At 44.0% G+C, this 21,503-nt stretch overlaps 1 long non-coding RNA gene across 1 annotated transcript in view; it reads right to left on the bottom strand.

Annotated features, from left to right (window-relative positions):
- The window catches only part of LOC136793797 (uncharacterized), a 182,175-nt gene that overhangs the window by 119,779 nt on the left and 40,893 nt on the right, over positions 1 to 21,503 (bottom strand). The window contains exon 2 of the long non-coding RNA XR_010839579.1: positions 3,083 to 3,181. This is a non-coding gene — a long non-coding RNA (uncharacterized lncRNA). The remainder of the gene's footprint in view (positions 1 to 3,082; positions 3,182 to 21,503) is intronic.

Here is a 21,503-nt window from a genome sequence, read left to right as displayed (position 1 = left end):
AGCTGGGCAGAACCTCAGAGATCGGAGTTCACAAACTCAAATGGTGACAGAGCTCAGGTGGTGACATAAATGGCTGAAGTAGGCTGGAGGGGACAGAGGTTAAAGGGGGCACCTGCTACTCCACTCTAGCTGGAACTTGCCATGAAGAGTATGGGCCCAAATGTGCCAGGTCCTCCAAATTTTCAAGAGAAGCCAGAAATCTGGATTTGAAAAACTAGCCATGCAAATAAAACAGACTTTTCAGTCAGATTTGACATGTGGGCCACCAGTTTGTAATTCCTGGTCTAGTCCAAAGTCTTCATTTGACGTATGAGAAAATAGACTTGTCCTGTTTCTCGTATCATTTCAGTTTGGCCTGCCACAGCGAGGGGGGAGAGTTGTTGCTGAATTTAGTTTTCCTTTTTTTTTTTCCCTGGGTTTGAATTTTTCAATGGTATCTATTGGGTCCAGATGTTCAAAGGCAAGTTTGCTAACAGCCTCATGCAGCATTCACTATGTGGCGCCGCCCAGATCCCTATTACCATGGTTGGCCAGCCTCAGCTCCAAGCCCTCTCCTGGAGTTGCCTTCAGCTGCCTCACTCAAGGGTGTGTCCCCTCCCTGTGCATCCGGCATCCAGTGACTACAGGATGGTCATGTATAAAGTCCCGCCCTCTGAGACCAACTCAGGACAACTCTGCAATGCCATGCCAGCTTCAGAGCTCCGTATGGAATTGGCTCAAGGCTTCCTGTGGCTGCATCACAGCTCAGCTCCTCTCTGTGCCCAGTCCTACCTCCCCTGCAGGTGTGGATCTCAGACTGGTTCCCAAGTACACTTCCAGCACCATAGCTCTGCCTTTGAGTCTGCTTCCCAAGAACCTGGTCTACAACACCAAGCACATCAGGATCTCATTGAAGATAACCTCATCTGTGAAAGTCCAGATTTGTGAACTCAAATCAGAGAACAATTTTTTGCTTCATGAAAATGTCTTCTGTTGTTTATCTTTTTTAATGGTTTTATTAGTGTTTGAAAATCATACCATAGCATATGCCTCCCATTTTATGTCCCCCACCTCCGATCTTAGCTCAGCTGTGGTGGGCAGTTCTGGAAGCTCAGACTCACCTGGTGCTCACAGGGCCCCACCTCAAGTGTGGGCCACACCTCTTTCTGCCTTCAGGCTTGGGGCCTTTTCTGATCTGCAGAGGTTCATTGGGCCCTTGAAAGTAGAGTCTGGAAAGGTGGGGAAGTTCCTGTCAACAAGGACTGGGAGCTAGGAGATTACTGTTCCCATCTCCTGGCCTTCAAGCAAGTCCCCATAGCGAGAACCTCCCCACAGCCCTTAAACACCCAAATGTGGGCTTTCCCCCTCCCCCTCTCCAACTCCTTGCTCCCTCACCCCTCTGCCTGGGATCATGTTCTATATAAACTACACAAAGTCCTTCTTCATGAGGCTCTTCTTCAAGTGGGACCCAGACTAAGACCAATGTATCCCCAGTTTCTAAAACTTAACAATACAGAAGAGTACAAGAAGAAAGTGAAAGTCCATTTTTGAAACATCCCACCAGTCTTATTTCTATAAATTATTGTCTATTTATAGTGGGTTTAGAAACTTTAATAAACCTGATCAACCTAGATACTCTGTTCAGTAACTCTGCAGGTCACTTCAATCACTGGTCTTGGGCTTCCCTGGTGGCACAGTGGTTGAGAGTCTGCCTGCCGATGCAGGGGGCACGGGTTTGTGCCCCAATCCGGGAAGATCCCATGTGCCACAGAGCGGCTGGGCCTGTGAGCCATGGCCGCTGGGCCTGTGCGTCTGGAGCCTGTGCTCCACAACGGGAGAGGCCACAACAGTGAGAGGCCTGCGTACCGCAAAAAAAAAAAAAAACAACACACTGGTCTTATCAAGTACGTTTACTACAGTAAATTGACTTCTACAACTGTTTCATTCATTCACCTATTCATTTAACAAATGTTCATTTCAGGTCTTATCTGTGCAAGGCACAGTGCTAAATACTGCAGATGTTACAAAGACATGTCCCATGCTCTGAGGATGCTTATATGTACTTTTTCTATTCAATTTTTCAGGGCCATATTGATTGAACAAATTAAGGCATGCTTATTTTCAAAAACCATATTAGGATTCCCTGAAATCTAGTGCCATAAGCTTTAATTAAACAGAGTTTTCACCCAGATGGTATGTACAAGATGAATGGATTCCTGGGTTCAAATCTTTTTTTTTTTTTTTTTTTTTTTTTTTTCTTTCTTTTTTTTTTTTTTTTTTGCGGTACGCGGGCCTCTTACTGTTGTGGCCTCTCCCGTTGTGGGACACAGGCTCCGAACGCTCAGGCTCAGCGGCCATGGCTCACGGGCCCAGCCGCTCCGCGGCATGTGGGATCTTCCCGGACCGGGGCACGAACCCGCATCCTCTGCATCGGCAGGCGGACTCGCAACCACTGCGCCACCAGGGAAGCCCTCAAATCTTTTTTTTTTTTTTTTTTTTTTTTTTGTGATACACGGGCCTCTCACTATTGTGGCCTCTCCCGTTGCAGAGCACAGGCTCCGGACGCACAGGCTCAGCGGCCATGGCTCACAGGCCCAGCTGCTCTGCGGCATGTGGGATCTTCCCGGACCGGGGCACGAACCCGCATCCCCTGCATCGGCAGGCGGATTCTCAACCACTGAGCCACCAGGGAAGCCCTGGGTTCAAATCTTGACTCTGATACTAAGCAGAAGTGTGACTTGAAGCTCATTTTTCTTGTTTGTAAAATGGGGGATAAAAATAATAACTATCATAAGCAGTTGTGAAAATAAAATGAGAGAATCAATATAAATAACTTGACGTAGTGCCTGACACAAAGTACTCAATGCATATTCCCTATAATAACAATTATTATTTTCCTCTAACATTAACCTCAGGTCCATATGCATGTAGCATGGATCCAGGCACCATGGGAACTGAGCAGAACAGACTGGAAATGAAAATACAGACACCGTCCAATGCTGTTACACTCAGCACAGTTTCACCAGTTTGGGAACCTAAGGCACCATGAAAAGTATAGCACCCACCTGGTCAGTCCACATAACCACAGAGAGGGTGGGCTCACCTGTCGAGTTGATGCCAGTGCACAGGTGCAGGTGGGGATTTGGCCACAACTGGAGTTCGCTCCAGTCCCTCAGAGTCCTGCACGTAGTGTTTACCGGTCCTGCAGGGTAAACACAAACCAGAAGAATGCAAAAGAGATGTAAACACCAGATTTGCTCAGCTGTCTGGACAAATACCTTGCTGACATGGAGATTCACATTGTGTCTCAGGCCCCCAAGAAGTATCAGGTCAGACAGTCGCTGCCTAAGACGTGCGGTCCCCTCAGTAGGAGGGGCACGTTCTCACGGAGCTGCTGTCTTCTATCGTGTGCAGTCCTCCCAGCACCCACCACAGTCTCTTCCTCTGAGATGCTCAGTAAATATTTGTTTGACTAATGGATCGAGTGCTTGTAGAGCTCCTTGAATATTGTCCTTGTGAGGAGAATGTCTTTGGCAGTACATCACTTTGGAAAACCTGACTTTTCAAAGACTTCCAGCTTTTGCTTTGTAAATTGCATGGCCATCATCAAAAAATCTAGAAACAATAAATGCTGGAGAGGGTGTGGAGAAAAGGGAACCCTCTTGCACTGTTGCTGGGAATGTAAATTGATACAGCCACTATGGAGAACAGTATGGAACTTCCTTAAAAAACTACAAATAGAACTACCATACGACCCAGCAATCCCACTACTGGGCATATACCCTGAGAAAACCATAATTCAAAAAGAGTCATGTACCAAAATGTTCATTGCAGCTCTATTTACAATAGCCAGGATATGGAAGCAACCTAAGTGTCCATCAACAGGTGAATGGATAAAGAAGATGTGGCACATATATACAATGGAATATTACTCAGCCATAAAAAGAAACAAAATTGAGGCATATGTAGTGAGGTGGATGGACCTGAAGTCTGTCATACAGAGTGAAGTAAGTCAGAAGGAGAAAAACAAATAACGTATGCTAACACATATATATGGAATCTAAGAAAAAAAATGTCACAAAGAGACTAGGGGTAGGATGGGAATAAAACACAGACCTACTAGACCATGGACTTGAGGATATGGGAAGGGGGAAGGGTAAGCTGGGACAAAGTGAGAGAGTGGCATGGACATATATACACTACCAAATGTAGAATAGATAGCTAGTGGGAAGCAGTCGCATCGCACAGGGAGATCAGCTGGTGGTTTGTGACCACCTAAAGGGGTGGGATAGGGAGGGTGGGAGGGAGGGAGACGCAAGAGGGAAGAGATATGGGAACATGTGTATATGTATAACTGATTCACTTTGTAAAGCAGAAACTAACACACTATTGTAAAGCAATTATACTCCAATAAAGATGTAAAAAAAAAAAAGAGAGAGAGAGAGACAGAGCAGATGAAATCTCATCATTCTCCTGATGCAACCATGTGTGTCGGGTGGGAGTAGAACAAGGGTGGACACAAGTACAGAACATTTGCCACTCCATGCACAAAAGATTGCAAAACCAAAGGAAAGAAAAACATACATTGGAAAACATATCTAAGGTGGTGACAAGAACAGGTGAGAAATGCGATTGTTGAGGACAGCAAGCCGCTGCCTTAAGATAGAGTTTGTTTAAACTGTTTTTTGTAAGACAACCCAAAAAACTGTATCCGAGTTAAATTAGAAATGCTGGAAACATCAGATCCAAATTCTACGAGGTAACAATTGGCTTCAGCAGATCCACATTCAGCAGCTCATTCACTGTCCAGTTCACCAGTCATTCCCTTTCCATCTTTCCCTCCCCTTTCCACCTGCCGTAAAGTTACGTGTAAGTTGCCATTTATCACCATGCTTCTACTCCTGTTTTTCTTACAGATAAAATGAGGAGGAAAATTACACATTTTTGCATGCCTCTCTCTATCAAAATGGGAAAAATGAAAGATAGGCTGAAAGGACCACACATTTCATTAAAATGTTTTTGCATTTTTACATACAGCCCACTTTACTCATTTGTGGTACATTCTGGACCTTATAAGCATTGTAATTTGCACCCTGTATAAGTTTCTTAATGTTACTGTAACAAGTTACTACAAATTTAGTGGCTTTAAAACAACACAAATTTATTATCTCACAGTTCTGCAGGTCAGAAGTCCAAATGGGTTTTACTGGGTGAAACGCAAGGGGTCAGCTGGGCTTGCATTGCTTCTGGAGGCTCTAGGGAAGAACCCGTTTCCTGGTCTTTTCTAGCTCTAGAGGCCACCCACATCCCTCGGCTCATGGCCCCAGCCAGCAATAGCATCACTCCAACCTCTGCTTCAGTCATCACATGTCTCTGACTTCCACTTACCTGCCTCCCTCCTTCCCTTCTAAGAACCTCGTGATATATCAGGCCCATCCAGATAATCCAGGACACTCTCCCATCTTAAGACACTTAAGTTGATCACATTTACAAAGTCCCTTTGGCCATGTAAGGTAATTCCCAGATTCCAACGATTAGGATGTAGACATCTTTGAAAGGCCATTATTCTACCTACCATACACCCTGTTTATAGAGGCCAGGAATTAATATGTCACTGCTTTGAAAGGAATTTCTAAAGAGAAAAAAGGGCCAAAGGGAGAACCAAATATTTCAAAACTTTTGAAAATAATCCAGTTAAAATTCAACTTGCTCAAAAAAATAAAAACGAAAATAAACTCAAATAAATTCAACTTGCTCAAATGTTTGAAAGTAAAATGAGGGCAGTAAGGAAATAGAATGGTGAGGTGCTATGGTGTCAGCATTGAATTCCCTTTCCAAGTCTGGAGAATTGCCACTTTGTGAGTTTTGGGTGGGAATGAGGACAGCTTCCCATCATAGGGTACAGATATGCTGGATGCTGGCTTCCCAACCTCCCCTTGCTTCTGGAGCCTGGGAACTGGATACATGATCAGAAAGAGCCACATGGGCTTGGAATAGAGAGCTGGTGGTGCAGGAAGCAAGGGACAGGCAGCTTTCTCTTTGGCTAGGGTAAAGGCATCATCTCACCAAAACCATTAGTTCAGAGGGGAACTAGAGCATCCTGCCTGTTTGCTTTGAGCCTGGTGTTCCATCCTCACAATCATTCTGTGAACCATCCAATATTTTAATAAACTTTTTCCTGTTCAATTCCATCACAGCCAGCTTCTGTTGCTTACAATTAAGAGCGATGGTCAACGCAGAAAGTATCGGCTACAAGCAGTGCACAAGTTAAGAGCTCTGGTGTCACCCAGCTCTGAGTTTGAGTCCTAGATCTGCCACTTTCCAGCAGTATAACCTTGGCAAGGTTACTTAACCTTGGCCAGGTTACTTAACCTCATGAAATTTCAATGTAGTAATAGCACTGACCCTAACTCATCAGCACGTGGGCATGAAACAGGATAACACATAGGAAGGACTTAGCCCAGTGCTTAGTAATGGTGATAGCTCAGTAAATAGCAGCAATTATTATTAATTTTTAAAACTCTGAGTTTAAAATGTCAGCAGGGAATGACATTTTTCATTTTCTGAAGTTGGCTGAAGCCCCAGGCAGATGTCAAGAGAGGCTGGAAACATTGGCCTGGAGCTGACGGTTAGAAACACAATCTCATGCAAATAGCTAGAGTGTGGATGAGAATATCAAGGCTATGGGGGAGGTGTAGGGGTGGAATGGGGGGTGGCGAGGAGAAGAGGGCCAGAGGTAGATTTGGGGGTGGAGGGGGGACATCTGCCTTTAGAAGAGTAAGAGAAAAAGCAAGCAGAACAGAAAACAGGAAATTAAGGAAGGTAAGGGGAGATTTCCTTAAAATAAGAATGTATTACTTTTTAAATTTAAAATAATGATGTGAAGATTTAAGTGAGGAAGAACAGTTTCAAGCACATGAGGCAACTCAGCAGTAGATAGGTGATTATGGATGAGGTCATTGGTAAATTCTGAGAGGAGCTGAGCAGTGAGAGTGGACACAAGATTACTCGGGATTGAGGAACAGGTGAGTGGTGAGAGAGTGAACCAGCGAGCATGTTCCCCATATTAGTTAGAATGGGCCAAACCATGCCGCCATCCCAGACTAAACCCCCGCGTCCCAGGGGTCAACACAATAAAGGGATGTCTCAGTTACATAAAGCCCAGTGCAAGTCAAACCCCTGTCTTATAGCTGTGCCCTCCCTCCACACAAGGCAGAGGAAGTAGAGAATGATGGAAGGGAGACCCTAGCTCTTTTTTTCCTCCAGTTTTATTGTTATAATTGACAGATAAAATTGTATGTGAAATGATTACCACAATCAGGTTAATTAATACATCTATCGTCTTACATAATTACGTTTTGTGTAACTATAGATATAGATATAGACCACATCTTTATCCATTCGTCTGTTGATGAACACTTAAGTTGTTTCCATGTCTTGGTTACTGTGAGTAATGCTGCAATGAACATGGGAGGGCAGGTATCTCTTTGAGATACTGATTTCATTTCCTTCAGATATATACCCAGCAGTGGGATTGCTGGATCATATGGTAGTTCTATTTTTCATTTCTTAAAGAGTTTCCATACTGTTTCCCAGAGTAACGACACCAATTTATATTCCTACCATCAGATCCTGGCTCTTTATTACCTCAATGTGGAAGCCACCCGTGTCACTTCTGCTCACGGGGCATTGGCCTCAACCTAACGAGACAAGACAAAGGACATATAGTGAGCACTGAGTGTCTGCCACAGTGCCTTGTTCAAGAGGAAAAGAAGAGGAGCAGGAAAGGTAGCAGAGAGGAGAGGCTGTGCTCATACGGAATTCAGAGACTTGAGCAAGCTTGAGGGGGAAGAGGACAAAAGCAGGAAGGATTTCAGTTATAAAGGCCCAGAGGAAGCTTGAGCTTACCCCTAATGTAGTAGTTGGTCCTGACAGCCTTAATCTTCTGCCCCTTGAAAAGCCTGCTTCCTAGGCCCACCTCCAAGCCTTGGATAGCACATAAATCAACACCAGAAAACTATTAATCCAAAAAAGGCTATTTGAACGGATTCAAGACCTTCCTCAAAGTAAGACAACCATGCCTCATGCTTACACTTTGCAGAAGACTTTAAACTGCATGATTTCAGTTGATTTTTTTAAACATCTTTATTGGAGTATAATTGCTTTACAATGGTGTGTTAGTTTCTGCTTTACAACAAAGTGAATCAGTTATACGTATACATATGTTCCCACATCTCTTCCCTCTTGCATCTCCCTCCCTCCCACCCAACCTATCCCACCACTCTAGGTGGTCACAAACCACCTAGCTGACCTCCTTGTGCTATGCAGCTGCTTCCCAATAGCTATCCACCCCACGTTTGGTAGTGTATATATGTCCATGCCACTGTCTCACTTCGTCACAGCTTACCCTTCCCCCTTCCCATATCCTCAAGTCCATGCTCTAGTAGGTCTGTGTTTTATTCCCGTCCTACCCCTAGTCTCTTCGTGACATTTTTTTTTCTTAGATTCCATATATATGTGTTAGCATACATTATTTGTTTTTCTCCTTCTGACTTACTTCACTCTGTATGACAGACTCCAGGTCCATCCACCTCACTACATATACCTCAATTTCATTTCTTTTTATGGCTGAGTAATATTCCATTGTATATATGTGCCACATCTTCTTTATCATTCATCTGTTGATGGACACTTAGGTTGCTTCCATGTCCTGGCTATGGTAAATAGAGCTGCAATGAACATTTTGGTACATGATTCTTTTTGAATTATGGTTTTCTCAGGGTATATGCCCAGTACTGAGATTGCTAGGTCATATGGTATTTCTATTTGTAGTTTTTTGGTTTTTTGTTTGTTTGTTTGTTTTATGGTATGTGGGTCTCTCACCATTGTGGCCTCTCCCGTTGCGGAGCACAGGCTCCGGACACACAGGCTCAGTGGTGATGGCTCACGGGCCCAGCCGCTCCGCGGCTTGTGGGATCCTCCCGGACCAGGGCACGAACCCGTGTCCCCTGCATCAGCAGGGGGACTCTCAACCACTGCACCACCAGGGAAGCCATATTTGTAGTTTTTTAAGGAACCTCCATACTGTTCTCCATAGTGGCTGTATCAATTTACATTCCCACCAACAGTGCAAGAGGGTTCCCTTTTCTCCACACCCTTTCCAGCATTTATTGTTTCTAGATTTTTTTGATGATGGCCATTCTGACTGGTCTGAGATGATATCTCATAGTAGTTTTCATTTGCATTTCTCTAACGATTAATGATGTTGAGCATTCTTTCATGTGTTTGTTGGCAATCTGTATATCTTCTTTGGAGAAATGTCTATTTAGTTCTTCTGCCCATTTTTGGATTGGGTTGTATTTTTGTTATTGAGCTTCATGAATTGCTTATAAATATTGGAGATTAATCCTTTGTCAGTTGCTTCATTTGCAAATATTTTCTCCCATTCTGAGGGTTGTCTTTTGGTCTTGTTTATGGTATCCTTTGCTGTGCAAACGCTTTTAAGTTTCATTAGGTCCCATTTGTTTATTTTTGTTTTTATTTCCATTTCTCTAGGAGGTGGGTCAAAAAGGATCTTGCTGTGATGTATGTCATAGAGTGTTCTGCCTATGTTTTCCTCTAAGAGTTTGATAGTGTCTGGCCTTACATTTATGTCTTTAACCCATTTAAGTTTATTTTTGTGTATGGTGTTAGGGAGTGTTCTAATTTCATACTTTTACATGAGGCTGTCCAGTTTTCCCAGCACCACTTATTGAAGAGGCTGTCTTTTCTCCACTGTATATTCTTGCCTCCTTTATCAAAGATAAGGTGACTATATGTGTGTGAGTTTATCTCTGGACTTTCTCTCCTGTTCCATTGATCTATATTTCTGGCTTTGTGCCAGTACCATACTGTCTTGATTACTGTGGCCTTGTAGTATAGTCTGAAGTCAGGGGGCCTGATTCTTCCAGCCCCATTTTTCGTTCTCAAGATTGCTTTGGCTATTCAGGGTCTTTTGTGTTTCCATACAAATTGTGAAATTCTTTGTTCTAGTTCTGTAAAAAATGCCAGTGGTAATTTGATAGGGATTGCACTGAATCTGTAGATTGCTTTGGGTAGTAGAATCATTTTCACAATGTTGATTCTTCCAATCCAAGAACATGGTATATCTCTCCATCTATTTGTATCATCTTTAATTTCTTTCATCAGTGTCTTATAGTTTTCTGTATACAAGTCTTTTGTCTCCTTAGGTAGGTTTATTCCTAGATATTTTATTCTTTTTATTGCAGTGGTAAATGGGAGTGTTTTCTTAATTTCACTCTCAGATTTTTCATCATTAGTATATAAGAATGCCAGAGATTTCTGTGCATTAATTTTGTATCCTGCAACTTTACCAATTCATTGATTAGCTCTAGGAGTTTTCTGGTAGCATCTTTAGGATTCTCTCTATATAGTATCATGTCATCTGCAAACAGTGACAGCTGTACTTCTTTTCCAATTTGGATTCTTTTTATTTCTTTTTCTTCTCTGACTGCTGTGGCTAGAACTTCCAAAACTATGTTGAATAAGAGTGGTGAGAGTGGGCAACCTTGTCTTGTTCCTGATCTTAGAGGAAATGGTTTCAGTTTTTCACCACTGAAGACAATGTAGGCTGTGGGTTTGTCATATATGGCCTTTATTATGTTGAGGAAAGTTCCCTCTATGCCTACTTTCTGCAGGGTTTTTATCATAAATGGGTGTTGATTTTTGTCAAAAGCTTTCTCTGCATCTATTGAGATGATCATATGGTTTTTCTCCTTCACTTTGTTGATAGGGTGTATTACATTGATTGATTTGCATATATTGAAGAATCCTTGCATTCCTGGAATAAACCTCACTTGATCATGATGTATGATCCTTTTAATGTGCTGTTGGATTCTGTTTGCTAGTATTTTGTTGAGGATTTTTGCATCCATGTTCATCAGTGATATTGGCCTGTAGTTTTCTTTCTTTGTGACGTCTTTGTCTGGTTTGGGTATCAGGGTGATGGTGGCCTCATAGAATGAGTTTGGGAGTGTTCCTCCCTCTGCTATCTTTTGGAAGAGTTTGAGAAGGATAGGTGTTAGCTCTTCTCTAAATGTTTGATAGAATTCGCCTGTGAAGCCATCTGGTCCTGGACTTTTGTTTGTTGGAAGATTTTTAACCACAGTTTCAATTTCAGTGCTTGTGACTGGTCTGTTCATATTTTCTATTTCTTCCTGGTTCAGTCTCGGCAGCTTGTGCATTTCTAAGAATTTGTCCATTTCTTCCAGGTTGTCCATTTTATTGGCACACAGTTGCTTGTAGTAATCTCTCATAATCTTTTGTATTTCTGCAGTGCCCGTTGTTACTTCTCCTTTTTCATTTCTAATTCTATTGATTTGAGTCTTCTCCCTTTTTTCACTTGATGAGTCTGGCTAATGGTTTATCAATTTTGTTTATCTTTTCAAAGAACCAGCTTTTAGTTTTACTGATCTTCGCTATCGTTTCCTTCATTTCTTTTTCATTTATTTCTGATCTGATCTTTATGATTTCTTTCCTTCTGCTAAATTTGGGGGTTTTTGTTCTTCTTTCTCTACTTGCTTTAGGTGCAAGGTTAGGTTGTTTATTCGATTCAGTTGATTTTTATTACAACATTGTGAGACAGATGTGGCCTATAGAAATAGCATTCTCATCAAAATCCTTACCTTACAGATAAGGGAACTAAAGTGCAGAGAAAGAAAATGACCTACCCAAGGCCATCTGCTAAGGCTTAAACCTGGGTCTCCAGGCTCCTGGTCAGTCTCTCTCTTCCACGAGACTCCATCTGCTTCTTTTTGTACATTTGGCTGATCCTCCCTGAAGACAGAGTGGACAATGAGCTTGTCATGTCTTTTGAATAGTTTGTTAAATTTATTTTATTTACAACATTTGGCAGAAACATTAAAGAAATTGTTTCAGGAACTTCCACTCTAACTGTGGACTCCAGCAGTCCCAATTCTCTCTGGGAGCAGATTTAAACTGGCCTAAGAAGGGAACGGCACCACATCCAGCTCCCTCCCCCATGCACCTTGATTCGGGGACACTTTGCTAGTGACCCAAGGTCAAACTGGTGGGGCACAATGTGCTGCTGGTGTGTGCTGTGCCTGGGCCAGTCCTTCCTCTGCACCTCCACAGTGTTTGCTTTTCATCAGGAGTCCCGAAAACACTATGTGATACTCAATGAACTCAATCACCATTCACTGGGTGCTAATAGCTTCCTGGGGTTTTGAATAGACTGTCCCACTGAACCCTCATAGAAACCCTGCAAAGTAGGTATTATTCTCAGTTTCTAGGGGCCAGAAAATTATTGAAGGCAAATTATCTAAGGTTCTACAGTTGCAAATAGCATGCCTGGGATTCAGAGAAAGCTAAGCCCATCTCTCTCCAAGGTCTGAGCACTTCCTACTGGTCCACTAAGCCTCCTGGCTGAGAGACATGATGGGGAAAAATGAAAAGAGATCAACAATAATCTTCTTAGAGCATTGCACAGTGACCTTTCTAGTAGAGGATATTTTCTCAAGGAAAGAAAATAGGAGGGGAGAAGGAGAGAGAGAGGAGAGAGAGACTATAGATACTGTTTGGAACACTCTATACATAGTTTAGATATCTGAAGATATGTTGTCCTATGTTTTAACAGCCACTGGTTAATGCCCAGGCTGAGCAGAGGATGGGGCCCTGAGAAACAGCAGCCAAGAAGTGAGAGGAAAATTGGGAGTGAGGGGCCATGGGCACCATGGGCAGAGAGGAGAGCCCACATCTTTCCATGTCAACATCACCAACCTAGTTAACAGACTGCCTTCAGGGTTTTCTTTTCCTGTAATGATTGAAACAGTTTAAAGATTAGCATTTGGAGCTAAAGGGAGGACATTGAGGGTTTTGCTGAAAACAAAAATAATACACGCTTTTTCCTCTTCCTCCTAAAGCTGGTCCCAGGCTGCAAGCACAGAGACGCTTGATCACTGAGGCTCAGGTGGCTCCTTTCACCCTCTGTTTGCAGGAAGGAAGTGACAGCCCCATATCAGAGCTTACATCCAGCTCTACCTCACAGTCACTTGCAAACTCAGCCCTGCTGCCCGGAACTGCCTCTGAGCCCACATTTGCACATCAGGGTGTGTGTACGTGAGTCCCTTCTCGTGCTGCGATTAAAACTCGAAGCAGCTACTATTTTCAGCCTGAGCAGCTGCCCAGTCTTCACAGCCAGGTTGGGGGAAGCAGCTCTACATGCCTAAGCTGCCCAGTGTGAAACATGAAGAAAGCATCTGAGGAGGTCAAAACCTTCAAGCTTTCTGGAAATATGAACTTCAGACACTCTTTTCAGCAATATCCCTATACAAATAGACACCTTTCCTTATTGTCAAAGCCCATTGGAAGAAGCCACAATGGCAGGTCATGTCTTGCACGGGTTTCCTGAAGTACCAGCATGATGCAGGGGCAGGGGTTAGGGTGTTCCCATCCCAGGCTTCCAAAGTATACAGGATGCTAAGGAATATGTCAGCATGCAGGATAGGGTGGGCACGAGCCCAGGGCCACCCCTAGGCAAGAACCACAGCTCTCAGAGCAGGACCGGAGAGAGGGGACAGCTCTGATTTTAAGACATGACTCAAATATTGAAGGACCAGACCTTATTTTCCCTTTGCCCTAAAATGGCCACAAAGGAAAGAGTGAATGTCATCAAGTTCAGAGAGGCTCCTCAGAAACAAGCATGGGCTCAACTACAAGGCACAGGCCAATGGGTCCCCTGGTTTATCTATGAATAGGGTCAAGTGCCTCAAATGCTTCACCTGGGATGATCCAGTCCACACCTGGGCATGCAAGGTTGTGTGCATCCCATCAAAGGGTGTGAGGTACAGCACTTTAGGGAAGGGATGGTCTAAGCCAAGCCATGATGTACCTGCAGAAGGAACTCAGGTTCCACCCCAAAACCAAAGATGAGTTCATGCTACTCCCAGGGGTGTTCTCCTCCCAGCAGACACCTGGGAGTCAATTTGACAAAACAGAAACCCAGTCTGGCTGTGCATAAAAGGGAAGGCAAGCCATGGGTGTGGATAGGAGGCAGGAGAGGGGAAGGAGGGTTCACTTGGGGCTCCCATGGAAGAGAAAGCTGGCCTCTTTGTGTCTTGGTCACACCCTCCACGTGGCCCCCAGCACATTCCATTGTCTCAGCCTGGCCCCTGCAGTTGGCCAGTGTCCTATCTTGGGCTACAGGCCTTGGTCTGGCTCAACTGAAGGAGATCACGAGAGGTTAAGAAACCCACAAAAGCAACCTGACAGCGCTGGCTCAGAGCCTGGGTTGCCTGACTTCTAGCCCAGTGGTCTTTCCCACCAGAACAGGGATGACTCACCTTGTCTCTTCAGCCACAAAGAGCAGTCTTAACAAAACTATCACCAGGACCTCTGCAATTGCATTCAGTCATGTGATCATTCTTTGAGTAGCCTGAGATCCAACTCCCAGGACACCTGGGGAGGGACAGCCATCTGACTCCTTTCCCCTTTCTAAGTGAAATCCAGGGGAAAGAGCAGCTTCCCACTTTGGCAAAGAAGGCTGAAGCAAGAGGTCTGAAGTGACTGGGCCAAGGTCACACAAGTAGTTGAGGCTGGAGGTGAAGGCAGACAGACGATGACTGCACCACCCAGATCACAGCAAGGCTCACCTCTCACCCAGAACCCTGCAGACAGTGGGCCTGCACCTGCAGGCTGCTCTTCCCTGACACTCTGAGCCCCCAGCCAAATGGCCTGTCCACTCCCACTCACACAATGTACAAAAATACCATCCCACCCCGGCTAGGGGACTAGACGGCTGATGCATTAAGTTGATTCTAAGGGTGGGAATCCGATTTTTATCTTCTTGTCTCAGGTAATGTTATGTAACCTCAATTTTTTTGTTTATTTATTTATTTTTGGCTGCGTTGAGCCTTCGTTGCTGTGCACGGGCTTTCTCTAGTTGCAGCGAGTGGGGTCTACTCTTCATTGCGGTGCACGGGCTTCTCATTGTGGTGGCTTCTATTGTTGCAGGGCACAGCGTCTAGGTGTGAGGGCTTTAGTAGTTGAGGCTCACAGACTCAGTAGTTGTGGTGCACGGACTTGGTTGCTCCATGGCATGTGGGATCTTCCCAAACCAGGCATCAAACACGTGTCCCCTGCATTGGCAGGCGGATTCTCAACCACTGCGCCACCAGGGAAGTCCCTAACCTCAAAGTTTTAACCCAAATAAATGTCTCCAAGGCTGAGGAATTTCAGGGTAGGTAGGATAGGAGGGCTTAGCCTCAGGAACTCACAGCTGCCCAGAGGGCTTTGTCCACAGCCCCAGGTCTCACCTGGGTGTTTCTGATTAGCAGTGAGTGCCTCTGTGCCTAAGCGTGGGAGGTCACTGGAAGCCTCTTGAAATGCAGAGTGAAATCTGCAGCCCAATACGTTCGTTCACCCTGGCTGTTTGGCTGCTTTGCATGCCTATGGGGCAAGCAGGCTATTTTGAGCAGATTTCATAACTCTCTTTGTAGCTGCTGCGGCTGCTGATTGCACATGTGTTTCCAGCTCCGTTCTTGTGGTGAGAATGTTTACAGAGATGGCACATTGTCAGAGAATGTAAAGAAAGCGAGATTAGGAGATGAGGAGGACAATTTCCATGTCTAGACAGAGTTCGCACAGCCGGCGGGTGCTGCAGTCGGGGTCCCTGGAATTCGGCACCTTGTGCTGATCACCCTCTGAACCCTTCATCCCATCCCAAGGACTTGACTGTGAAATCTCCCAGGGGGCGGCAAGAGGCAGAAGAGAGCTCTCTGGCATCCTTTCTGAGAATAAATCCAGGGTGGATTTCTGAATGTTGTGGGAGGGAAACAAAGTATCAGAAAAATCTGCGAACGTCTGCATACATTTTCTTTTGGTAACCTCAAATCTCAAGCCGGCTTCTAGCCTCGGCTCCGGCTGCCTCTCTGTTTTTGGCCGGTGGGGTCGTCTTCATCACTGTGTTGCTTGCTTATTTATTTATCCCAGTCTGTTTACCTCCCCTCAGCCGGATAACAAGTCTGCTCACCTATTTTGTTTTTAATTTATCCCTTTGCTCCTATTTTCCACCTTTGCCGACTGTGCTCAGGCTCTGCAAGAAAGCACTGCTCCTCAGCTGTATTCAGCTTTCATTTTTGAGCCTCACCATGTTTGAACAACTGGCTCCATCGATTCCCCTCTTGAACCTTTGATGCCATTTGTTACATGCCCCTTTCGCCCTGTTCTTCCCTCCTGGCTCCTGTCACGTCCTGTGTCATGACTGCCCATCATAAGCTACCTCAGGGAAGGATCTGTGTCAATTTACCCTTATTACCACCATCACAGGCTTCTGGGATTGTGTTTACAAGAAAAATAGTACTAGCCCACATTGAGACCACATAGCAGACACTGGACTAGTGCTCTACATGCGTTCTTTTATTTTCACTTAATCCTCATAACAATCTTCCAAGAAGGTTGCTGTTATTTTCCCAACTTTACACATAAAGAACCTGGGGCTCTGAGAGGTAAAGTCATTTGCCCAAGTACAGGCAGCTACCTAGTGGCAGAACAGGTTTCAAATGTAGGTCTACTTAACTCTGGAGCCTGAACGCTTAAGGTCTCTTGAAAGAATTTAGGGATGAACAAATTAATATTCCAGATCCCCGGACTTCTGGTCATTTTGCTTCTCATATTTGATTCTGGTTCTTTTCTGACTTTCAAGATGGTAGAACAGTCTGCAAAGAGTTCTATGGTCTAAATCCAGAATGCAACCTGCATTCTTCCAACAACTGCTGGGGACTTAATGCACCTTCCCTCATGCAGCCTGGCAGAGCCCTCGAGGACTCACTCGCCGTGAGGTCCCGGGATCGACACCGCTGCCCTCTGCAGGGGTCTCCCCACCCAAGCGTGCAGCAGGATGTGCCAGGCTCCACTCCATAGAGCATGCACGCCAGCCACAGCTGAAACGGGATAAACTGCAGCAAGACCACGATTTACCTAGAAAATCAGAAGGGAGGCCAAGGAAACCACCAAAGAGAGAAACAAACAAGGTCCTGACAGAGCCAAAACAATAAGTCAATTTTCTGGCAAAGTGACAGCAGAAATCTAAGTTTCTCTGAAACGCTTTCATACATCTGACTTCCCTGAGCTAAAAGGGCCAAAGGAAGCAGCTTCTCATGGTCAAGCTACTAGCCTGAGAGGACAAGAGCTTAAGTCCTAATCTTACCTTGACCCCTGCCTCCTGCCAGTTTATAATCCTGGGACCGGTTACCCAAGATGACAGAGTTTTCATGCTTTGACAGGGGAATGTCACACCAGTCCTTCTTTGGAGGCCATCACTGGGGAGGGGAGGGGGATAGTGTGGAAAGGTATCAAGGACAACTCAGGGACAATCACTGCCGTGTCCTTCTACCCCTCCTGCCAGCCTGAACAGGGACCTGTGTGTGAAACATGCCTTCGTGACCCTGACTCTGCTTTGTGTCTGGCTGGATTCCTCAGGGTGGATTCCATTTAGCAGGCGTTCCCCCAGCTTCTCCCAGGTGCCCCGTGCCAGTAACTTCAGGGGACTGAGAGGCAAGATACTGGAAGGGCTCTAAAGATCAAGTACTCAGTGCTCCCCTGAGATTTAAGAAGAATCCTGAATTCCTACAGGTTTTCCCTTCCTCCCTCCTCTTAAAGAGGAAGCATTCTTACTTTCTAGAAAAGGGGCTAAGTGATCCCCATAATAAAAGGAAGGAGAGAGGGGAGGGAAGAGAATGGAGATAGATGTGGGGTTGGTGTAAGAGATGGTCCGGAGCAACCTCCAGAGGCTGGAAGACTGGAAAGAGGTGATAATTAAGTTACATCCATGTGGCTTATGAACTGGATCTTGTTTAGGCTCTTAGAGAGACCCTGGCAAATAATGAATTCTTTTAAAAAAATGTATTTTCAGTGGCATATCTGCAGAACTGTGTTGCTTTAGATGTGGTTCCATGCAAAAACTAAGTAATGTGTCTCTGCTTTCAAAAACTATGAAAGGAAGATTTTGAATTCCTTGATAGCTTTAAAGATGCTATCAGTTTGAAGTCCTGGTGCACAAGGTTGCTATCTTGATTCTTAGATTCCTGGCTTCTTTCCTTTCCTCCTCCCCATATAGACCAAAAGTGGAGGAGGATGTGGCTCCTTGAGGACAGGGAAGATTTCTGATCCACAGCAGAGAGCCCAAAATAGGTGCACAATTAATGCTTATTGAATTAAATTAAGAATTCAAGCACCAACAGTTTCATGTCATGAAAGGATGCCCATAAGATTATATCATGTGAGCAAAGAATTTATGCCATATAATCACAATGTATACCATATATCATACTTATATAATCTCAATTTATCTCATATCATATTTATATCATATAATTTCAATTTTCAAAAACTATACACACCCACACATACATATAAAAAATAAAATCACCAAAATGTTAACAGTAGAGCTCTGAGTGGGGTTTTTTGTGTGTGTGGGGGGGGGGTTATGTATTATCCAAATTTTCTTCAATAAATACATAGTTTCCCTCCAGAAAATACTTTTTTAAAAGGCAAGAAAATGAAGGTCTGGTGCATTCGAATGACAGGATAGGTCTTTTGAGGAGAGGGGCATAGTCTAAACATAGACCTGAGATCCTGAGAAGGTCTCAGCCAGGGAGAAAATATTGAAGAAACCACTCCCCAGTTCACCATGGCAACCTTCCTGGCAACAATAGACCATTTTGTGATGGTAGGTAGGTTGGCTTACAAGAGAGAAGAGATGCATTCTTCCTTCAGTTAGGAAAACCTATTTGTTGTCAATCCCATGGACTTATAAACTTCTCCAAACCTGTAGAAATATTCCCCTTCAGAACAACCATACCAGTTTTTGGTACCTTTCTTGACATTTATCACTCTCCACTTCGCACTGCATCAACTCATGGGAAAGACAAGAGGACGGAATTGAAATCAAAAGATACAAATTCAGGACCTGACTGTACCACTTACTATCTCAGGGACATCAAGCAAGTCATTTATCCTTTTCAAATCTCTCTTTACTTGCCGTTCAAGGAATGTTGTACTGTAAGAATAATAAAATGGAAAGGAAGGACACAAAAGCCAGAACCAAAAAAAGGCAAGAAGAACAAATAAGCTCCCTATAGGGGTTGATAGTGCTTCTGTTTTGGAGCATCATTTTGGTCTGTTTCCTGACACCCGTTTTTGTGGCTATCCAGCAAGCAACCATCCTTTCTATCAGCCCGCTAACCTTCCTTTTGGAGACTTCATTAAACTTTTCTTTTAATTGAAGTATAGCTGATTTACAATATCGTGTTAGTTTCAAGTGTACACCACAATGATTCAAAATATATATTATTTTTCAGATTCTTTTCCCTTATAGGTTATTACAAAATATTAAGTATAGTTCTCTGTGCTATACAATAGGTTCTTGTTGATTATCTATTTTATGCATATTGGTTTGGCCAAAATGTTCGTTCGGGGTTTTCTGTAACATCTTACAGAAAACCCTAAATGAACGTTTTGGCCAACCCAATAGTAGTATGTATATGTTAATCCCAACCTCCTAATCTATCCCTCCCCCCAACCTTTCCCCTTTGGTAGCCATAAGTTTGTTTTCTATGTCTGTGAGTCTGTTTCTGTTTTGTAAAGAAGTTTATTTGTATCGTTTTATTTATTTATTTTTGGCTGCCTTGGGTCTTCGGTGCTGTGCACGGGCTTTCTCTACTTGTGGCGAGTGGGGGATACTCTTCATTGTGGTGCACAGGCTTCTCATTGCAGTGGCTTCTCTTGTTGAGGAGCACAGGCTCTAGGCGCGTGGGTTTCAGTAGTTGTGGTGCACGGGCTTAGTTGCTCCACAGCATGTGAGATATTCCCAGACCAGGGATCGAACCCATGTCCGCTGCATTGGCAGGCAGATTATTATCCACTGTGCCACCAGGGAAGTCCCTGTATCTTATTTCTTTTTTAGATTCCACATATAAGTAATGTCATATGATAGTTGTCTCTCTCAGTCTGGCTTACTTCACTTAATATGATAATCTCTAGGTCCATCCATGTTGCTGCAAATGGCATTATTTCATTCTTTTTTTTTTTTTTTTTTTTTTTGCAGTACATGGGCCTCTCACTGTTGTGGCCTCTCCCGGTGCGGAGCACAGGCTCTGGACGCGCAGGCTCAGCGGCATGGCTCACAGGCCAGCCGCTCCCCGGCATGTGGGATCTTCCCAGACCGGGGCACGAACCCGTGTCCCCTGCATCAGCAGGCAGACTCTCAACCACTGCACCACCAGGGAAGCCCTATCTCATTCTTTTTAATGGTTGAGTAATATTCCATTGATAGATATAGATATCTATATATCTACATATAGATATCTATATCTATATATATCACGTCTTCTTTATCCATTCATCTGTCAGTGGACATCTAGGTTGCTTCCATGTCCTGGCTATTGTAAATAGTGCTGCAATGAACACTGGGGTGCATGTATCTTTTAGAATTAGAGTTTTCTCCAGATATATGCCCAGGAGTGGGATTGCTGGATCATATGTTAGCTCTATTTTTAGCTTTTTAAGGAAACTCCATACTGTTCTCCATAGTGGCTGTACCAATTTACATTCCCATCAACAGTGTAGGAGGGTTCCTTTTTCTCTACACCCTCTCCAGCATTTATTATTTGTAACCTTCCTGATGATGGCCATTCTGACCAGAGTGAGGTGATACCTCATAGTTTTGATTTGCATTTCTCTTATATTTAGCGATGTTGAACATCTTTTCATGTGCCTGTTGGCCATCTGTACGTCTTCTTTGGAAATTGCCTCATTAATCTTGAGACTGGCTGTCCCTCCCACTGCAGACACCAAAGGGACTAGCTCCCCAAACTGAAGCTGGGCCAATCAGAAGGTTCTCTCAGGACTTGATCTTGAGTGAGTGACCTACCGTCACAGAGGCAGTTGGACATCTTACTCACCTTAGCCCAGCAGCATGAGAACCAGTTTCTGTGGCCTCACTTTTCAGAGCACCTTTGGTTCTTACTGTTTTCCAAACCTGGTCTTTGAGCATCCCATCTATTTGGGGAGTTCCACTGTGATTGTACAATATTCCTCGAATGGCAAATCAATTGATATTTGAAAAGAATAAATGACTTTGTCTGGTGCCCCTGAGCAAGTCAGAGGGATAGCAAGGTCCTGAATGTGTATGTTTTGATTTAAATATACTTTCAACAAATTCCTTTTTTCTGCCTAAGATAGCTAGAAATAATTTCTGTGGTTTGCAACCTAGAACCCCAGCTTATTCATAGAAAAGAAAAAGAAACATTGTAAGTTATGAAATTCTCATATCTAAAAAGAAGATGTCGACCATTTCCTCATTTAGTTTAGGGACTAAATTCAAAATGTGATTTCTCAAGGGGGAATACATATTGGGGGGTGGCATTAAGTAACATTAAAAAAAATTATGTCCCTTTGAGACCAGATGCTCTTTGAGAGCCAAGAACTTGATGTTTTATATCCTGTTC

Source organism: Kogia breviceps, chromosome 3, assembly GCF_026419965.1.
Source record: "Kogia breviceps isolate mKogBre1 chromosome 3, mKogBre1 haplotype 1, whole genome shotgun sequence".
Taxonomy (NCBI): domain Eukaryota; kingdom Metazoa; phylum Chordata; class Mammalia; order Artiodactyla; family Physeteridae; genus Kogia; species Kogia breviceps.
Note: the sequence above shows the minus strand (reverse complement) of the source record. Positions and strands in the feature narration are given on the sequence as shown.